This window comes from Halichoerus grypus, chromosome 7, assembly GCF_964656455.1.
Source record: "Halichoerus grypus chromosome 7, mHalGry1.hap1.1, whole genome shotgun sequence".
NCBI classification, from domain to species: Eukaryota; Metazoa; Chordata; class Mammalia; order Carnivora; family Phocidae; genus Halichoerus; species Halichoerus grypus.
This window is the reverse complement of record NC_135718.1, coordinates 60,624,973-60,642,007: the sequence shown is the minus strand read 5'-3', so window position 1 is coordinate 60,642,007 and position 17,035 is coordinate 60,624,973. Positions and strand designations below refer to the sequence as shown.

At 42.1% G+C, this 17,035-nt stretch overlaps 1 long non-coding RNA gene across 1 annotated transcript in view; it reads left to right on the top strand.

The window, feature by feature from the left end:
• The window catches only part of LOC144382570 (uncharacterized), a 372,453-nt gene that overhangs the window by 178,736 nt on the left and 176,682 nt on the right, over window positions 1-17,035 (top strand). The window contains exon 4 of the long non-coding RNA XR_013449753.1: window positions 12,096-12,199. This is a non-coding gene — a long non-coding RNA (uncharacterized LOC144382570). The remainder of the gene's footprint in view (window positions 1-12,095; window positions 12,200-17,035) is intronic.

Here is a 17,035-nt window from a genome sequence, read left to right as displayed (position 1 = left end):
TTCCCCTCCTGCTATCTTCTTCTTTTTTTTTTCTTAACATATATTGCATTATTTGTTTCAGAGGTACAGGTCTGTGATTCATCAGTCTTGCACAATTCACAGCGCTCACCATAGCACATACCCTCCCCAGTGTCTATCACCCAGTCACCCCATCCCTCCCACCTCCCACCACTCCGGAAACCCTCAGTTTGTTTCCTGAGATTAAGAATTCCTCATCTGATAGGGGTTTTAGTTTCAGCAATGTTGAATTAAGGAAAAAAACAAATAAAAACCAAAACAAAACCAATAGGAAGCAGATACTGTATTTCAGAGCAGAGCCATTGTACAACCCAGCTGAGTGAGAGGAATGTATCCAATGACGAAAAGGGTAGATTAATGGATGAATCATTGATCTAATGATGGAAATGGATGACTGAAGCTCTACTGTAAGATAAGAGAAGTGGAAGTAGCATATGTGGGCCAGAAATCCAACCAGAGTGGGAAGCAGTGTCAGAAACAAGGTTTATATAGGAATCAAGCTGTGAAACCAGAGTTCTGGGATATGCCAGGTCTCAGGGAGCAATCTAATGAGCTTCGTAGTAGGAAGAGCTAGGTTCATACCTTGGCTCTTATACCTTGCTAGCTGTGTGATGATGATTGAGATACTTAACTTCTCTGATCCTCAAATTCCCTATGTATATATTATGTTAGTTATGAGATGCATGAGAAAGCTGGCATGATTCCTATCACTTTAATATTATTACCGTGTGGTCCTCTGCTTCTCCCAATAGGAGACCTTGACCAGTTGTCCTGGGCATATGGGGGAGGCCAGCCTGAAAGGTGGACACAGATCGACCAGTCACTCTGCCCTTGTTAGAGTTGGCTTTCTCACAGGTGACTGCCACACCCCATCAGGCAAACCCTGTCAGGATCCACCACATTTGTGAAGCTTATATTACGGCACGTCATTTGTCTTCATTTCCTCTGTATCAATACCAGCTTTTTCTCATTAATGGAGCATTTGCTTAGGAATTATTTTCCAGAGGAATTTAGCCACTAGTCCCTTTTATGATAGCAAAATCACCAAGAAGCCCCCTTGTCAGTTAGGGTCTCATCAGGCGACAGATGGCACACTTAAATTGGATAATTTATGGACAGTTTAATAAGAGAATTATTTAGAAAAGCGGGGCAGGGATGTATAAAATTATGAGGGGTAGTGCAGAAGCCTGGGGCTAGTCACTGCCGTGCACTCTTCCCATCCCTAACCTTGAAAAAGAGAGAGGGTGGAGAGGTTATCAGTATCTGTAGACACTGAGAGTTTTCTGACTGGAGCTGTGGTCTCTGTTTGAAGGATGATCCCATCTGTGGCAACACTGCAGGGAAGGAGCCGAAGAAACAAATAACCAGCTCATCCTCTTTCCTTCCTTCCCCTTGGCCAAAGCCGGTGGAAGTCTAGAGGGCAAAGGAGCCTGATGACTGAGTCTCCACAGGTCAGTGTCCCTGGGCACAGAGCAGTGTGGAGGAGGGTGGAGAGTAAATCTGGAGGGACACATAGAAGATACCATCTTCCCTCTCTTAGTGGCTCTTAGCTACCAAGTGTAGCCATAGTAAGCATGGTGAGGTCTATCAAGGGGTGTGTTGCAAGGTATTTATAACAAAAGTAAATGTATTGAACCCGGGAGCACCTTAAAGAACTTGGTGACACTGATTGAGTCTGACATACTTGGGTTCTACTCTGGCTCTGTCTCTTATCTCTTATGTGCTCTTGAGGAAGTCACTTAAATTCTCTCAGCCTCAGTTTCTTTACCTGTAAAATGGGAATCATGACCCCTGTATGACAGAATTGTCACAAGGATTAAGTTAAAGAATATAAGTAAAAATATTTTGTAATCCAAATGGCCATACTCCGTACACATTATAGATGAGTATACAGAGAGACTATGCTTGCTGCCCATCCCCCCACTGTCAAACAATTATGCTTTATTCTGGGTGAAGAATTGCAATTCTGGTGAGCAAAAACTAAGACACTTTGAAATCCAAGTGGTGTTCTGTTAAAATGTGACTTTGGTTCTCACTGGGGAGCCTAGAGGTTTCACTTGAAATGAAGATTGTGTATTAATTTATACCTATGGAAGCCTTGTATGACATTTCCAAATCTGTCTGTAAGATAATGGCTCTAAATGGTTTATGACTTTTAAAAAAAATCTAATAAACAGTAACTTTGTGCCTCAGTGTAATAAAAAAAGTCATGTTTTGGGATATATCATTCCTCATTACAATGCATTACCGTTTCCGACCAGCATAAATCTTAGAACTGGAGATCTTTTGTCAGCTTATTTCTTAAAGAAGTGTCTCAGAAGGAATAGACTCCATGAGGCTGCTCTCCAGTGGCCTCCTCAGCCCAGAAAGGTCTAAGCACCGATAAAAGTACAGCCCAACACAGAATGGCCCAGGTGCAAGGCCTTTGAACAGAGAGAACACGGAAGGCATTTTCTCTATGGTAGTTAACCTTCTACACTCCCCTTCCAAATGGCCATTCCATTGAACTCTGCCTCCATTTCCCCAAATGTGTTTCCAACTGCCTTTGATATATATTCAATAAAACATGTGTGCCTGGATTTTCCAAAGAGGAGCCCCCTTTATACAGAACATTGAAAATGAAGCCAATACACGAATCCCAAATAAGAGATTATAAACGTTCAGAGTATGTTGAAGGGCCCCAAGGAAGGGGAGGCCACCAAGTAGGAGATAGAAAAGGAACAGTGAAGCTTCTGATTAGTTAAAATGTGGATACTGCTAAGACCCCGATCCGAAGGGGGAAATTGCCTAGGGAAATCAACTAATTTGGCTGCTAGAGCAGAAACTGGCCTCAGTCCACATGCCTGGAGCTTTAGTGCATTGTTCAGTAGTGAAGTTTTCAACTTTTAAAAAATTGTGCTTTCCACCTTGACTTGTATCTTGGATGATATTTACATGCTCAATACATTCCCATAGGTATAACCAGGTTTTCATGTCAATTCATGCTATCCTGTTCTCAAGTTGGAATACAAAGCAAAAGCATATCATTACAGTGATAACCTGAATCTATTCCTATATATAAATATTAATAGGTGCATGTGAACATCCAAAATATGCTTGTTTGATCTTCAAACTATCTCCAGAGTCTAACCATGTTTCTGCATCTCTCCAGCTGTCACCTTGGCCAGGGCCACGACCCTATCTCACTTGGGTTCTTACAAGAGCCTCCTAAGTAGCCTCCTACTACTGTCTTTTCTCCCTCTAGTTTATTCCCCACAGAGCAGCCGGGGTGGTCCTTTGAAAAAGCAAGTCAATCGGGTCGCCTGGGTGGCTCAGTCGGTTAAGTGACATCATGACCTTCAGCTCGGGTCATGATCCCAGCGTCCTGGGATTGAGTCCCATATCAGGCTCCCTGCTCGGTGGGGAGTCTGCTTCCCCCTCCCCCTGCTCTTGCGCTCTCACTCGCTCTTTCTCTCTCTCAAATAAATAAATAAATAAAATCTTAGGAAAAAAAAAAGAAAATGCAAGTGAATCATGTCACTCCTCAGCACAACGCCTGTGCTAGCTGCCCGTTTCATTCAGAGTAAAAGCCACAACCTTACATTGATCTGTGCAGCCTTCTGTGACCTACCCTTTGGTTGCGTCTCACCTCCTATGCTCTCCTGCCCACTTAGCTTCAGCCCTTATGAGTCAGTCTCCTTCCTCTTCTTCAAATACAGTGGGGACACTCTCGCCTTAGGGCCCCTGACCCGGCTGTTCCTCCTCTCGGGAGCAGTCTTCTACCAGATTTTTGGATAGCGAACTTCCTCACTTCTTTCCAGTCTTTGTTTAATTGTCCCCCTTTCCTCCAGGCTCCCCTAACCATCGTATTTAAAATGGCAACTCTTCTATCCCTATGCCCCAATTCCTGATCCTTCTCATCTTGTCCCCCCAGGCCTCTCAGCAGGTATCATTTAATACACAATATGACTTTATTTATTATAGTTATTACAGTATGAGCTCCAGCAAGGCAGGTGTTTTCGCTTGTTTGGTTTATAACACATCTCAAGCACAAAGAACAGTGCCTGGTACATGACCGACAGTAAGCAAATATCATTGACTGAAAGGAATTTGCTAATTCATTCAAAGGGCATACATTGAATATCTACTCTGTACTTGGCATTGTGCTGGATGCTGAGGGAAAATGAGGAAGAAAGTCAAGATGTGGTTTCTGTTCTCAGACAATTTAGAGCCTGGTGGTGAATCAGAGTCAATTAATCCAATAACCAGGGTAGTGAGTGCCTTGTTTGCCTTTGTGCTTATATTTGAAGAAGCTGTCAATCTGACATTTTGAATCAGGAAAGGAGATGCTCGCCAAGTATTACGGTTGTCAAAGCAAAAGAAAAAAAAAAGAAAAAAAGAGTCTGGACATTAGTAGGGAAATACTTTATTGAAGGGGGTGCTCCTCTGCAATCAGAAGATGCTCAAAGCCCTAGCCAAATACTTCCCAGGGAAGGGGAGGGTGAGCAAAGCCTTTATGTGCATAGACTCTGGAAAGAGGAAGGGGTGCTGACAACTGCCAGGGAAGGCCTTACGACTTTAATAAACTGCTCAAATATGGCAGTAACGGGCAGGTCACGGCGGGAAATGCTTGTGGTCAGGCACTTGGGGTGGGCTGTGGCCTGAGCCACAGCAGGTGATGACAGAGACGGAGTTCTGGGCCCAGCTGTCTGCAGCAAACCGGCCTGAAGTCGTGTCAAGCACAAAGCTTGATCAGCTTTGTCAGTGTTCATAAGCAAAAGTTAAGGTTTAACCATAAAGCAATTGATGGCTTATGTTTCGTCTCTTAATATAATTGTTCCGTTTGGGGTTACTTTTGCTGCTATATTAAGAATGATGTATTATGGTGATCAGAAACAGTACAGATACTAGTTTGTCTATTATAGCTGTTGACCACCCGGTTACCAACTGTAGCAAAGTCCCTTTAAACAGGGTCAGTGGATGTCAAATGTACATTGTGTGTCCTGGGGGCATGGGGCTGTGCACAGGGATGAGAATGCTCATCTTCACCGCACTGGAGAAACCAAAGGCATTCCCTAGAATTCAGCAGTGGAATTGGACTTCGGAAACCATAATAGGAGTCCTTTGGCTTTTCAAAATGGCCTCAATTTTTACCACCCAATAATGTTATGTGCTTGTAACAAGCTCCGTGCTTTTAACTAAACATTGTCACCAACACTGTAGCGCCGGATCCCTGTCATTAAGCATGTTTTATTGAAGGGTATACTGTGCATATAAACACTGCAGGCAGAAGAGGAGAGAACACCAATTAATATCAGAATGAATCTGTTCAATGAACTATAAAACCGATGGTCCTTTCAGAGCACATTAAGAGTACGCTAACCTGCTACCAAAGAACTGCATTTTTATTGTGAAAAATACTTCTCACAGGAGACCTTCAACAAAACCACGGTGTCTGCTCCCATCTCTAATCACACATGCTTTGGCCTCCCAGAAGGACATCTGGCATTTAAACTGAAAAATACCCCACCGGGTCTTGAATTCTCTGAGATACTGATAAATTCACCAAAATGTATACCAGCCTTTAAAAGAAGTCCCTCAAAAATGTGTCTCCCTCCAGAGTTACATAATTGTTCTAGTTGGAAGAGTCATGGGCTAGGAGGCAGGGAGAAAAGCAGGGGAGCAGGGTGGGGACAAGATTGAGAGGTAACATTTGGGGCACCCCTCTCATGTCCCTGCCCCTGGGCTCCCCGCGTTGGGAACATCATGCCATCTATTTCCCACCACTGCCTAGTGAGGGGGTAGGCTCCCTGTTTTGTAGATAAAGAAATGGAAATTCAGAGAGGTTAACGAGCCTCTCCCAGTTTCACAGTTAGAACAAGCAAGGTATGGGTTTAATACCAGGCCTGTCTGATTCAGGCCCATGCTTTGTCTGATTCTGGCTTCAGTGCTGTCTTGTCATTTGTTTGTTTGTTCAGAACAACTCAGCAACACTGTTTATTGTTGGACAAAATTGTTTTACACACACATCAAACAGGCCGAATAAATAAATAAACAGCAATTTCATATACAAAAATGGGAAAAAAAGAAACCTTTTATCCTTGGCCTTTTTATCCATCTCCTACAAGCCAACTACTTATATACAGCTAAGTCCCTACACAAAAAAAGTTACTGCAATGCTAGGAATAAGATTTTTTGTTGTTGGTGGTGTTAGTTTTTACAAAGCTTTTTTCTCCTTTGAGATTATAATGAACATGGTCACACCACAAGTCAAGTCAGAAGTAGGACAGAAAGCAATCGAAAGGCTTGCTTGGTCATCCGAGATCATTAAAAATGGCTGACCCCTAGCAATATGTACAAAAATGCAAGTAAAAAATACAAACAAATTTTCCTTTTTAAAGTACTTTTAAGAAGGAAAGCAGGATCGGGTGCCTGGGTGGCTCAGTTGGTTAAGCGTGGACTCTTGGTTTCCACTCAGGTCATGATCTCAGGGTCCTGAGATGGAGCCCCAGGCCGCTCTGGTGCTCAGTAGGGAGTTGGCTTGAGATTCTCTGCCTCTTCCTCCCCCTCTGCCCCTCCCCCTGTTTGCCCACACATGAGTGTGATCTCTCTAAAATAAATAAATAAATAAAATCTAAAAAAAAAAAATGAAAAAAGGAAGGCAGGGCCTTGGAAATTTTGCCCCACCCCTTCTGCCCCTGTCCCCCATTCCAATTCCCAGCGTGGCTTTAGCTGGTTGGGACTGTCCACTTGAAGGTGACCCTGTTTAGAGTCTGACACGGGAAGTGGAGGGTGAATAGGTCATGCTGGCCTCTGTTTTCCTGAAGTTCAGCTTTTTCTTTTTTGCTGTCTAGTCATCCTCAATGGTCTTGAGCTTCTTGGTGTGGACATCGTCATCCTCATCATCTTTAGCTGCCGCGTGCCCGTAGCTGCCACAGCCTTCCTCTCCATCCTCTTCCTACCATCCTCTTCCTCCTCCTCTTCCTCCCTGTTTCTTCCTCTTCTTCATCTACCTCACTATCGGCCTCCTGCGACCCATCTTCCTTTTGAGCTTTCCCATCAGCAGGTGCATCTCTTCTGTTCTCAGCTCCTGCACAACTTCCTTCCCCTGTAAGTCCTTGGTGGTCATCTCGGACGGAGCTGGCGTCCACGGCCATGTCTGACACGATGGGGCACTCTGGGGACCCGATGCAGCAGGTTAGAAAGAAAGCGAGAGTTGGAGGACTCTAGCGATAAAGCTGCAGGAGTCCGTGAGGGCAGAGGTGGTTGCTGTGAACCCTGAGCGGGACCAGGAACCATGCGAAGATGGCTTTTCAGAGCAGCTAGTGGGGATGTCTTGCCATGTGAAGTAGGATCTTGAGCAAATCACATGGAAGCTTTGATTTTCTGTCTTCTCTAATGTAAACTGGAGATAAAATACTACCAGTCCAGTCCACTTCGCAAAGGTGATGTTAAATCAAATCTATGTGAAAGCACACTAAAACAAGAGTTAAGAGCTTTACAAATGCAAGTCTTTGTCATTATGGAATTGAATGACATTGACATTTTACCTGCCTGGAACATATCTGCTGCTGTCTTTTGCTTAAGGCACACCATTAGACATGGGCTCTTGGAGGAGAGCTGCTAGTCACTAAAGAATTAACAAATGCCTAGAAGCACATGTTAAGCCCAGCAACAGGGGTTCCACATGTGTGTTAGATGTATCTATGGTCCACTGACTGAAATAGTTTCCAAATGCATAAAAATATTTTTAGGGTAATTTCTCTCTTTTCCCCCCGCCACCTCTATTTTCTGTCATTTCATTTTTGGGGGAAGTATTTATGACCTCAAGTAAATTTCTTGATCTTTCTGCACTTTCGTGTCCTTATCATTAGTAAAACGTAATAATGATACTTACTTCAGAGTGTTTATCCCTTCATTTATTTCACAAGCATGCTAAATACCTACTATGAACTGGGCATTGTTTTAATTGCTGGGAATTCAGTGATGACCAAAACACACAAAGATCTCTACCCACTTACATCCCAGTGATGGATAAAAACAGTAAATAAGAAAAATAAGAATACAGACTATGTTAGATGGTGGTAAGTGCTAAAGAGAAGAATAAAGCAGGAAAGGGAAAATAATGATTAAGGATGGGAGGGATGATTTGCCCCTTTAGACATGGTGGCTCAGAAGGCCTCACTGGAAAGTGGCTATTTAATAAAGACTGAAGACCAAAGTAACTGAGACAGGTAGTCACAAGGCTCTCCTGCACATGTGTTGCGTGTGTGTGTGTGTGTGTGTGTGTGTGTGTGGTGTGTAATGCGGAAATTGCAAATGAAATAACTTACGTCACTCACAGGAAGTACTCAGTACCTGGTTGTTAACCGTGAAGGGACAAAAATATTATGTGTCTATAGATTGTGCATGGGGAATTCTGAATCTGGAAAGAATGGCTTTGCAAATAAAAATGCAAAGCAAACAAAATGAAAGCACCATTCACCTCAAACTTGTACATCGGAGTGTTAAGAAATCTCAAAGCAATGTCTATTGGTCAGGTGCCAAGAGCTAGCCCCACCCTTTCACATGCCTGAAGACTTCCACTGGCTTAGTTATTACTCATTTGCGAACTCAAATTCAAAATGGCCTTGGGTAAATTTTATGACCTGCAGATGCATTAGAAGTACGAAGGGGAGATAGTTTTTAAGGTTAGTGTCAAAGCGGACACTGATCCCTCCCTCAGTCCTTCCTTTGTAGTTGCCTCTATAATAGGATATTGAGCTTAATGAACCATAGATCCGACCAGCTCTGGTGCTCTTATGATTCTTTTCAGTGACCTAGTATGACTTTTTTACTAGACTCAGGGAGAGCAAATAGCTTTTAGCTCTTGTTCCAACTCTGGTTGATTGGGAGTGACTGACTGGGGCCCGTCCTGATGAAGGCTGAGGCCTCTCTGGGCTCATTGGGAAATAGGGCTGTGATGGTTAATTTCACGAGTCAACTTGACCGGGCAATGGGGTGTCCAGATATTTGGCCAAACATTATTCTGGGTGTTTCTGTGAGGGTGTTTTTGGATGAGATTAATATTTAAATTGGCACACTGGGTAAAGCAGATTGCTCTCTCTAATGTAAGTAAGCCTCATCCAATTAGTTGAAGGCCCGAAGAGAACAAAAGTGCTGACCCTCTCTTGAGTAAGAAGAATTCCTCCTGCCTGATTGCTTTTGAACGGGGATGTCAGCTTTTTCCTGCTTTTGGACTTGGACTGAAACACTGGCTCTTCCTGCGTCTCAAGACTGCTTACCTTCGTACTCGAACTACACCATCAGCTGTCTTGGTTCTCAGGTCTTTGGAGTCAGATGGGAGCTAAGCCATTGGCTCTCCTGGGTCACACCCTACAGATCTTGGGACTTGGTGCCTCCATAATCACGTAATATCATATCATAATTCCTTATAATAAATCTCTTTATGCATATATCTCCTATTGGTTCTGTTTCTCTGGAGAAACCTAATATAAGGGCTATGATTAATTAACAATGTCTTTCATGGTGGCAGAAGTGGAAAGTGGTCACTCACATTTTCAAACTGTGTACAATTTTCATGCACAACTGTGTGAGGAGCTAAGCCAAAGTTTTTAATATATTTCATTACAGACTAGTGTTTCAAGACCAGTCAAACTCCCAGAACTGAAATATTAGAGGCATATGTTCCATAACATGCTAGGAAGAATCTTCAAGGAGACACTGAAAGTCTGTCTGACATCTGCAAAGCATCAGAGATTTGTGAATGGACCCTGGTTATGTTAGAAATAGACAGTAAAGCAATGGGAACTGAGGATAGATCAAGCTTTGATTTATTTGGCCATTTGATACCACCTTCGACAACTTTGTCTACCTTGACATGTCAATAAAGTTATTAAAATGAAATCTGAAAAAAAGTGGAGAGCATTAGAGCGTAACAGAGTTTCATTTCTAAGTCATAGTGCCCAGCAGACCAAGAGAAGCTAAGCCCAAGGCATAGAGGGACTGCTTTAATTTCAGGCTGCTGCTCACCTCTGCTTGACATTTGACAATGTACTTAAAAGTGCTCCTAAGCACATCAAGGGAAATGAATGAGTAAATAATTGGTTGCTCCTTTAAAAATAGAAAATATCAGGCTTGAGTTTAATTAACTGCCATAAATTATTCTCAGACTAACTGTTCAGAGAGGAGCCACTTTTACCCTTTGCCTCCGATGAAGGAAAATTGTTCAGGTCACTTACAGTTTCACTTTCTAAAGTAGCAGTATGAGGTAGTGTGTCCCATCACTGAGAATATCAAGGGATGATGAGAATAAATTTCTGTATTGTGTCAGAGGTTGGACTTGAAAAAGTGATAAGCTGCAGGAGTCCGCGGGGGCAGAGGTGGTTGCTGTGAACCCTGAGCGGGACCAGGAACCATGTGAGTGCTAAGTTATCGCTGTTGATGCTTTTCTTAAAGCCATTCATGACAATGTTTTCCTGATATAATCTGGTAAAATGAACAGAGCAGCCAACCCCTCTCTATTTTTGAAAAATGTTGCCCATCTCTGCAAGAACTCATTATTAATGTGAGGAAAAATAAGGCTGATCATGTAGAGGGATGGATATCTGGGAGAGAATAGTCTAACTCAGTACATGTTTACTAACATAGACTATGTGTAAGGCATGGTCCTAGATCCCATGGAAAATGCAAATATCAATACTTTCACCATCACATCTAGTAAAAAGTGACATGGCAGGTTCTCAAATAATTATACTGTGTGCATCAGATGATAAGAGATTTAGAAGTGATACAAAGAAAGTGCTGTGGGTTGACAAAAGAGGGAGGTATTAATTTTGCACAAACTAAGAGTGGTAGATGACAGAGCAGTTATGGAAGGTTTCTTAGAGGAGAAGGCATTTGAGCTGAGACTTCACAAATAGGAGGCTTTTCCAAGCAGAGCTGAGTAAAGGGCAGCTCATGCCCAGGGCACTGTAACAACCAAGCCTCGGAGTTTGGAAAGCAGCAGGGCATTGAGTGGGAGATGAGATTGGTTTGGGAAGATCATAGAGAAAATTAAATGCCAGGTGGAAGTGGCTGGGCTGATTTTATAGTGTTTGAGGCAGGAAATAGCAAATGGGTTTTAGCAATATGCCAGCAGGGTGGAAATGTATGTGGTGTGTTTTGGGGGAAAGGACTAGAATCTGGCTCAAAGTTGCTCCCAGGGCCCACAGAAATTGTAATTTGGCTTGGACTAGGTTTTATGAGAGGAGGCAATTACCATGGAGGTAGGAATAGAAAGGGTGGTGTATCTATGTAGCTGGGCACTCTGAATATAAGCAGAGTTGGGCCAGGGAAATGTTAGTGCAAGGTTTTATTCTCTGGTTCTAGATGATCCCTGAGGACTTGGTATCAATTTAAGTCCTTGGCTGGGAGGTGTTCAAAGAACACCTCAGGTGCTAGAGGTGAGAAGTGCTGCTCTTGGCCAGGGCAAGTTAGATCCTGATATCCCAGCAATTCCATCTTGTTGCTAAGCTTCTAGCAAAATGTGACTGGTTATGGCTGTGTATACACAAGGCACATGATGGTGATTGGTATTGTGGGCTTGGTTAAAGGCTCTCATTGTATGTCTCTGTGTGTACACGTAAGTGGTGGGAATCCAATAGTCAGCCTACTTATTGGTAAATTTGGGACTTCCTCAGATGACTAAGATGCTAAATGGAAAAGAATATTCCAATAATCCAGAGTCCCAGCATTTGCCTTGTTTTTGTAAATATCAGAAAACTCGGGGCGCCTGGGTGGCTCAGTCATTAAGCGTCTGCCTTTGGCTCAGGTCATGATCCCAGGGTCCTGGGATCGAGCCCTGCATCGGGCTCCCTGCTCCACAAGAAGCCTGCTTCTCCCCCTCCCACTCCCCCTGCTTGTGTTCCCTCTCTCACTGTGTCTCTCTCTGTCAAAAAAAAAAAAAAAAAAAAAAAAATCTTTAGAAAACTCCTGGGGTGGGAGTCAGTGGGCCAAGTGTCAGGATCTGGGAAATCATTGTGGTAAGGAAAGGCATTAATGCTTGGTTACCCTGTTTTTTCTCTTGTCTACCCTCAAATAATCTGATTTGCTTTCAGGTAACCCATACAAACTCTTTTGTTGGAAAAATGAAGAAGTTGGAGAAGAAGAGGCCTCAGATCTCTCTGGAACAACCTGCAGTGTTTGAGGTTTTAGTCTTTAGGTAAAGTGTTTTTTAATGTCAACTCCACCAATTGGTACCTGGGTTCCACTAGCCAGCTTACATCTGAACTTGCTGGCTTCACATTTGCCAAAGTGACAGAAAAATAGGCCTTCACCAACTCTGCCAAACTCACAGGCTGTAAAATAGAGGAAAAAATGGTATTTAGGTGGTGGAAAAGGGGGACAACTGGCTTTGAATGATAGCATGAAGCTGAGGTTGGGATGGGCAGGTATTTAGAAAGTAAAGCCCAGACACCTGGAACTGGGATGGAGAGAGGTAGATAATTGGAGGGAGCCTTTCCTACAAGGTGCAATCTCAGATACTGAGATACCGAGTAACTTAGATTACAGAGAGTCACAGACTCAAAGGGAGCTGTAACAGCTGTTATTCTGGTGAGAGCAAAGAGTGGTCCTCAGATTTGTAGAAATTTGCAGTTTTGTAGTAGGCAGTTCATCAAGGCAAAGACCATATCAGAGGTTGACTTGATGCCGAATAACTTGCTCTGTGTCTCATAGATTTATCCAGTAGTAAAACTGGAAAGGGCACTAAAATATCCAATCTAGCATTCTTATTAAGCAGATGAGGATACCAAAGCTCAGTCAGTAAGTGGTGAGGTAAAGATTATTAGAACTTATCTTCTCATAGAATCATCTGTAGCCTGTTATATTTTTCAAACTTTCAGGGTTGTAGTGGAAAAACCACAAGAAGACCTGGGGTATAATTCTGGCAAATAATAATAAGTTGTTATTGACCTTTTTGATTATCTCTTTTCTTACCTGTCATGACTGACTGCCAACTAGGATAGTTGTGAGGGTCAATGAAAGGAATGATGTGTATGAAAGTTAAATTCCAAATTGCTGAGCAAATATAAATCACCTTGGTGATGCTGATAAATGATCAGAGATTGAATGTCGGAAGTGCCCTTAGAACATGCTCCATCTGGTCATGTGGACTGATGAACCTGAGGCCCAGAGAACTGAAAAGCAGAGACACACAGTGACTTACTATTGGCTCCTGCCTCAAATCCTTTTCAGAGTATGCTTAGTATAAAATAGCTTATAGTAAACAGTGAGCAGCAGAGCTGCCCCTAAAACCCAGTTGCCTTTACTCCTAGCCCTGGCAGCTTTTCTCAATAGGTTAATGGTGTCTTTTCAGTTTTAAGTCTGAAAATTTCCCTAGGAGTGGGACTCAGCTCCATCTAAAGAGTGTCACCTTGCCCTTGATTTCTTCACCTGGATGTGGCATAGGGAGTATGTCTCCATTCCCTGACTGGAGCTATAGTGTGAAATGGCTCAGAGGAACAGGTTTTTCTGTGGGCAAGAGACTGGCTCTTTATGGCAGACTTGAGCTGTTTTGGCTTAGAGGCAAAAGCATTTCCGCATCAAATCATAAGCAGCAGGAGGAAAACCCATCTAATAATTTGCCTCTATCTCCTTTTATTCATAAATCAGTTCAATCAATAACTATTTGAAATGTGAAAGCCTTTATTTAGCATGCCACTCAAAGAGAAGAGGGAATATTCCATCTTTTCAGAGAAAGAGTAGCATGTTTTTTACGTTTGAAAAAGGGGGAGGGATCGAAATTTGGCCTCTTGCCCTATTCTGGGGATCTGACAATTCTATCGTGAAGTATGGAGTTTGTGCGCTAATTAAAGTGTCTTACTGATGACTTGTTTGGATTCCAGGATAGGCACCAGATGTCACTCAGCCCACAGCATGGAGAGTTACTCTTAGTTACAACTTCAAGTTGCCCTAGTTGGAGGTGATCCTCCTCCTCCCTACTTGAATAAATTAATTCACACTGAAGAGTCTGTTTCTGCTCTCCTGTTGTTTTCCTTCGTCTACCAAAAGATGGGACCTTATTATGGCCCTGGCTACTTCTTAAGGGTTATCCAAAAATGCTAACCCAGGCTAAAAAAGATTTCCAACTCAACAGGAGCTCTATTACACGTGCCCTTTGCATTTTCTTTGTGTTTCTTCCTACCTTCCCAACACTTGAGCCACGTGTAACTTGTGCCAAGGCATTTTCTTCAGAATGTGTTCAACTGCCCCATCCACATGTCCTGAGCTGACAGTACATTTATCTCTACTGATTAGCACAAGAGAAAGACAGCTGTCTGTAGCCAACCGTAATCTGGCTTGAGTTCAGTAATTCCGATTGCTTCTGCCCATGAACGTAAATGAGAGGAAAGAAAAAACTTTGTTTTGATTAGAGCTGACTACACTTCACCTCCCAAAGCTACAGATGCTGCTTCCAATAGAGACAAGCATGGCTTTCATAATTGACTCAGATGGCACTAAGCTCTACAGGGCACAAATTCTATAAAGACCTGGTAATTTGGTCTACCCCAACAAGGCTAATCTTTCACAGGGCCCCAGGACCAAGCTTTCGATATTGTTTGGGCCTTTAGTATTATCTGGAAAAATTCTTTAACTTGGAGTTTTAGAAGTATAGTAACTAAGAGAATTAGAGGAGAAAATGGCAATAACATGGGGGATGACTTTATAAGGTATACTGAACTATTTGTTTCGGTCCATCATCAGTTGATACTGGGTAGTAATACACTGGCATTCCTTTTTGTGCTATTCTAGGGTAAACCAATAATACCTCGTTGGTAGGAAATTGACTTTAGCTAGGGACACTGGTCATAATCTTGTTATTTCTTATTAGTCAAGTGGCGTGGAAAAAAATACAAGTTTTGTACTCAGGAAGATCTAAACTTCAGTTTCTTTATCTAAAAAATGGGATGAAAATACTATATACCTTAAAGGGTTGCTCTGAAGGTTAGAGAAAATGCCTGGTTGATAATAACAGGGCTGGTTGTCATTGCCATTATTGTCCTTATAATACTTGTCTACATTTATTCTTTAGTATTTTGGTACTTGGGCTCCACTGAAGTCTTCATTCCAATGGTGGTTTTATTGAGAACAAAAAAAATGGGATCCAATTTGGTCTAGAGAGTTATTGATAACTAGTCAAAAGCTCCTTGCTTTAAATTAGTGATTCTCAAAGTGTAGTCCTTGCATTAGCAGTGTGAACATCACCTGGGAACTTGAAAGAAATGCAGATTGTCACCCCACCCCAGAGCTACTGAATCAGAAACATTGGGGACTTGGTAAGAATGCAGATTATTAAGCCTTGCCCCAGGCAGACTGAATCAGAAACTCTGGGGGTGGGTTTTAACAAGCTCTGTAGAGGGTTCTGATGTATGCTATTGTTTGAGAACCACTGCTCTGACCTGTAAATTTGTCAGCTGAAATTAATATTTGTCTCATGCTTCTAAATATATTACAGTGTAAATATGGACAACACAGGGACCTCTCTAGAATAAAGTGGGTACTATCTTGCAGCAGTTCTCTTGTGATCCACTTTCTGATCCTCTTGGGGAAAAGAATACCTCCCGGTCAGAATTCCTCTTAGGACTCACTCTTCTTTTGGTGGCACTTTCCTGCCCTTCTGATTATGGCATTACCACATTGACTACAAGGGTGTGCACAAAACAAAAAGGAGAAAGATATTAAACATAGCAGCAATCAACCCCTAGATATTCCTGTCCCTGAGCTGTGATTCAGAGAGCAAAGTCCTTATTTAAGAGTCTGGCTTACAAGCATTTCATTATCTATTATTTAAGGGTTATATTGGTTTATTGTGATACTTCTGAAGTCTGAGGTCTCTATCTGGAGCCCTGAGAGACATGACAATAATCTTTTAATAACTAACAATGCCTGTGATTATCTGTAACTCATGGAGCAGTTTTTCTCCACTAGTTGGCGCATTCTTCTGTGAATACCCTTCCCAAACTTCAAGACACCTGAAATCCCTGGGTATTGAAAGAAATGATTAATAGCATCTATTGATTTTCAAAAGTAAGGAAATACGGTGACATGAAGCTGTGAATATGAAAGTTAAATTTTCCATTACACATTCACTTCTTAAAGGGTATTTGGAAATGACTTTCTAGGGGGAATGTCAGTGAGTTTCTAAATATTAAAAATCTTTTCATTTGATGTGTAAAGGTGAGAAATGCTCACATTTATATTGCTGTTCTTGTGTCCTATGGCACAGAACAATCTCTTCCAAACGTATCCAGACCAGATAAGTTATTCAGAAGAATCTTTCAACTTTTACTGCTGTACACATGTTGGATTAAAGGGAAAATGTGCACAGAAATTTGATCATTATATGCATTTTGTATTTTTGTATGTATACATATAAATGGTATCTTTCTACACATAGCCTTTTAATTTCTCATGATATTCCTAGAAGGCCTGTCCTGGAGTATGGCAGAACCTGCATTATAAAAGTAGGGAGCCAGGGCCCATACTGCTTAGTAGTGTCATAGATCAGGTGCACATTTGAAACTGGAACCTAGGTCTTCTGGTTTCCTTGAAGTAAAATAATTTCTGTGGGAATTCTATGTTCCCGGAATTGTGGATGTGGTCCTTACAGAGTGATTTTACACTTGCTTCTGTAGTGATTTGGGGTTTTCATGGGTTCTGGAAAAATTATGTCAATTTCCAGGCTTGTAATTCATACCACCTACTAAGCATACATTTGTATATCACACCCACATGTGGTGTGGCTTTAGCATTTCTATTTTTCATATTTCTCTTAGAAGGTGTTTATTTCTTCCCCACCCAGTGCCTGGAGTAGACAGCAAAATTTCTTGTAAGTTTTTAACTTATTGTGTAGAATTTTTCTAATCCTTTTTTCCCTACAGATGGGGTCATGTTTTGAGGATTCCCACCTTATGCAGAGGTGTCTTTCCAGCTCCTGTCTCTTAGGTTAAGACTGTGGTATGATGGGCTAAAAGATGAACCCAAAGAGATATCTATG